This window comes from Octopus bimaculoides, chromosome Z (assembly GCF_046866305.1).
Source record: "Octopus bimaculoides isolate indiv1 chromosome Z, ASM4686630v1, whole genome shotgun sequence".
NCBI classification, from domain to species: Eukaryota; Metazoa; Mollusca; class Cephalopoda; order Octopoda; family Octopodidae; genus Octopus; species Octopus bimaculoides.
Window position 1 is genome coordinate 15274775 of NC_142944.1, and position 4407 is coordinate 15279181.

Here is a 4407-nt window from a genome sequence, read left to right on the forward strand (position 1 = left end):
CAGGGATGATCGTGAGAGTACAGTACTGAAGCACCTCCTTCATAGGATCCTTTCAGAAGCAAATATCACTAGATCTTTCCGGTTGGATTTACAAGCGTGACCAACTGAGATTACGGGTATTATTCAACTATATCATTCTGAGTCTACTAGTAGGTCTCCAGCCAATTGGCTTGGCTTGAAGAATCCGTCTCACCATTCTTTTCTGTGATACTCTAATTATTTGTTCGCAGCACTACTGAGTAGATAATGAAGGAGGCAATACATGGCATCAAAAAATATCTTATCTAAGGTATGCAGGTGATACTGCTCTACTTGCAGAGATTGAAGCTGGATTACAAGAAATTATGGAGTCGAGAAGGTACCAAATACGCATTATCTATTATCCCAACTGTAAAAAAAACAAATCATGTCAGTAAGAAAAGAGAAAATACAGTGGAAGGATCGAATGAGGGTACGTGCACGCGCACATGCGCCCACACACACACACACACACACACGTGTGTGTATGTGTATATATATAATCCTTTATATTGCTCAGTCATTTAACTGCGGCCATACTGGGGCACCACCTTGAAGAATTTTTTTGTCAAATAAATCGACCCCGGTACTTGCTCCATCGGTCATTTTTGCTGAAGCGCTAAGTTATGGGTACGTAAACATTCCAACACGTGAGTGGGGGACAAACAGTTATGGAGTACAAATAGACACAAAGACACACCCACATACATATATGCATATACAAATACGACGGGCTTCTTCCCGTTTTTCGTCGGCTCGTGGTTATAGTAGACACTTACCCAAGTTTCCATGCAGTGGGACTGAACCTGGAACTTTAGGAAGCAAGCTTTTAGCCACACCCACGCCTGTGTGTGTGTGTGTGTGTGTGTGTGTGTGTGTGTGTGTGTGTGTGTGTGTGTGCGTGCGTGTGTGTGTGTGTGTGTGTACGTGTGTGTTAAATAAAATGAGACAACAAAGCCAAGGCTCTGTGGAATTTATAGGACATTTATAAAGAGAAAGGTAGTCTTACAGCTGTTTCTGGGATATTAAGGATATCCCTTCATCAGAGACGATATGAGAGAGTTAAATAGAGGGAAACAGTAGAGTTCAGTATAAGGAGTTAGTTTGGAAAAGGTCGGATAGAGGAAGTATAAAGAGAAATAAGAGAATGAAAATAAAAGTAAAAATATATGTAGATGTTACAGTTGAAGTTACATTATCCAAAGATAATTGATAATGGAACTGCAACTGTAACATCTACATATAATTTTACTTTTATTCTCTTATTTCTCTTTATACTTTCTCTATCCATCCTTTCCCAAAATAACTCCTTATATTGAACTCTACTATTTCCCTCTAGTTAACTCTCTCATATTGTCTCTGATGAAGGGATATCTCTAATATCCCAGAAACAGCTGTAAGACTACCTTTCTCTTTATAAATGTTCTATAAATTCCACACAGCCTTGTTGTCTCATTTTATTTAACATATATATGCTCACACAACGCCCGCATTAATCTCTTCCATCGTATTACTATTCCAACCGAGAGTCTAACTGCGGTCTTTCCGCAGCACTTAGATAGCCTTACCTACCATCTTGGGTCTTCTGGATACTAATACCTCTCATATCATTGCTCTCTCTCTCTCTTTCTCTCTCTCTCTCTCTCTCTCTCTCTTTGTCTATATATATATATATATATATATATATATATATATATATATATATACACATATATATATGAGAGAGAAGAAGAGAAAGAGAGAGTCTTCTACTACATCGTAATTTGAACAATCCTTGTGTTATATTTGCTTGATTAGATACAATCGCATTTTCGCTTTGTGAAGTGAAGTTTGTTGATATTTATAAAAGGTGTAATTGCTTTACTAGTCCGAATTTTATGAAAATCGGTAGATGAATGAAATAAAGCCACATGATTGGATTAAGAAACAACAAAAATGAATTGGATCTTGCGGAATTTATTTTTGATTTTTTTAGACATTTTACTTTAGAAGATTCATTATGATGCGTAGAATACAACATAATAGTTTTTAATCATCTGAAGCCAGACGTTCCCGAAGTCAAAGAGCTAGGGAAACAGGAAACATAAAAAGAAAGGCAATGCAAGCCCCAATTTATGGGACAACGAAATGCCATGGAAACACGAGAGCAACGAGAAGTAAAACTTCAGTTTGAAACAATCAGACAAGCCTGCTTGAGGGAACAAAAGTCACCAGAGCGGAAAAGACGGAGACTGGGGTCTCAAGCCGATAGACAAGCCCGCTTGAGAAAACACGTGACATCAGAGCAGAAATGACGGAGGCTGGAGCCTCAATCTGATAAACAAACCTTGTTGAGGAAACGCGAGGCACCAGAGCATAAACCATGGCGTGTTGGAGTCTCAAGCCGATAGACAAGCCCGCTTCAGGAAACACGAGACACCAGAGCAGAAACGATGGAGGTTGGAGTCTTAAGCCCATATAGACGGCATATCTTTTGTCTCTATTAAGAGAAGCTTTTGACATAGGGTAGACAGACTGTGCCCAGTTTATGTGTTTCATACTATCTCCTCTCCCTCATTGGAGTAGATAATATGTTCTTTGGGTAGTTGTTGCATAGAACATTGTTTCTTAGCCTGATCATTTCTTCCTGGTGTATATCAAGATCGTTACTTATTGTCTTTGCTCGATGTTTTAGGAACTGAACAGTCTTTCTCTTTATACTGTATGGATGGTGAGAATTGAAGTTGAGGTATTGTCCAGTGAATGTTAGCTGACAGTATTCAGATGAATTACAACACTTCGCAAATATCTTCTCTGAGTAAAACCATCCATAGAAGAGAATATGACTAAAATCTGTGTTAGCTCTATCCCATGCAGTTGTGGTAGGTTTACAAAGGCGAAACATGCTGCCCATTAAATTAAGAGTAAAGGAACATAGTAAATCTGTGACACGAAGAGATGCTTAAAACTCGGGTATAGCTGATCATGTATGGAAAAACGGAGACCACCTCCAGCTGTGGGAGTAAGTTAAAATAATCGACAGAGTACACCACTGGAAATACGAAAATTAAAAGAGGCTGCACATATGCTAGGACACAATAACCTCTTAGGCAGACCTAGTGCAGATATGAATGTAATATGGGAACCAGTGTTAAGAAAAGATAAAATAGTAGGTTTATAAGCCCTAAAATTCACTCTATAATCGCCCACGGGCGTACAGCGTAAAAATAATATCAACAGAAATTTTGTTTTGTGATCCTCAATTGGGTTAGGGACATACGGGCCGTGTATGTATATATATATATATATATATATATATATATATATATATATATATATATATATATATAGATAGATATATAACTGTTAAGACATTTAGTAAAACAAGGGTATAAATATGGTAAATTGGTTAAAACTTTTAATCGCTGTTTAGGTGGGAAACTTGAAATTTTAAATAAATATGAGGTAATATCTTGTCTTCAGCTTAGCAAATACTTGTAAGGATTTGAAGATTATTTGCTTTCTACGTCACCAATATTGAGACAATTGATGAAGTAGTAATTACAGACTATTTATTATTATTATGCACCCTTTTTAAAGCTTAGCCAGGCTCATGGGCCCGGTTTCCCGGTTTCTATGGTGTATGGTGTACGTCATCAATATTTAGTTGGCCCTTTAAATTCTTAGTGAGGGAACCGCGTGTCTGATTAAGCATGTTAGTGTTAACACTTGTAGTTTTATTATCTTTTAAACACTTTAATTAGATTTAAGCACAGCAAGTTTTTTAATGACAGTTAATTACAAGTACTTTTATTAGTCTCTATTTAATGAAATTTAATGTTCATATTAGTTACTGGTAATTTGATATAGGTTGTAGTGGTGACATATTAATGAGTATGTAGTGTTTTATTATGAACTTTTGAATGAGGAAATAATGTATTTCACTCATAAAAATATTAGTTAAATTAATTTCAATCGTGTTTTGTTTTAGAGAGATTTTTATAAGGTTTTAACTTTCATTTTAGTAGTATCTATGGAAGACCGGTGGGATTATTATGTATATGGACTTAAAGATTGTTAGCAATTTAGCATATAATTCAGTTATTGCAGTTTACTATTAACGCCCATACAATGTACATTGATTTATATGTCTCTTTGTTGTAGTTTCATTAAAGTTAGTGATTAATATATTAATTGATTGAAATGACGTGGTTATTAAGCTTTTACTTTTATATTATACTACGGAAGACAGTAGGGGTTATATTTTTTGTATGACAATAAAGTTGTCGTTGTTTTGTTACGTATTTAGGAGTGTTTAGTTACGTATTTTAGTTACGTATTTAGAATTTACTTATTGAATTTATTTATCGATACGGTTGTATATAAGGTAAATGCGTTTGAAAGTTGTGT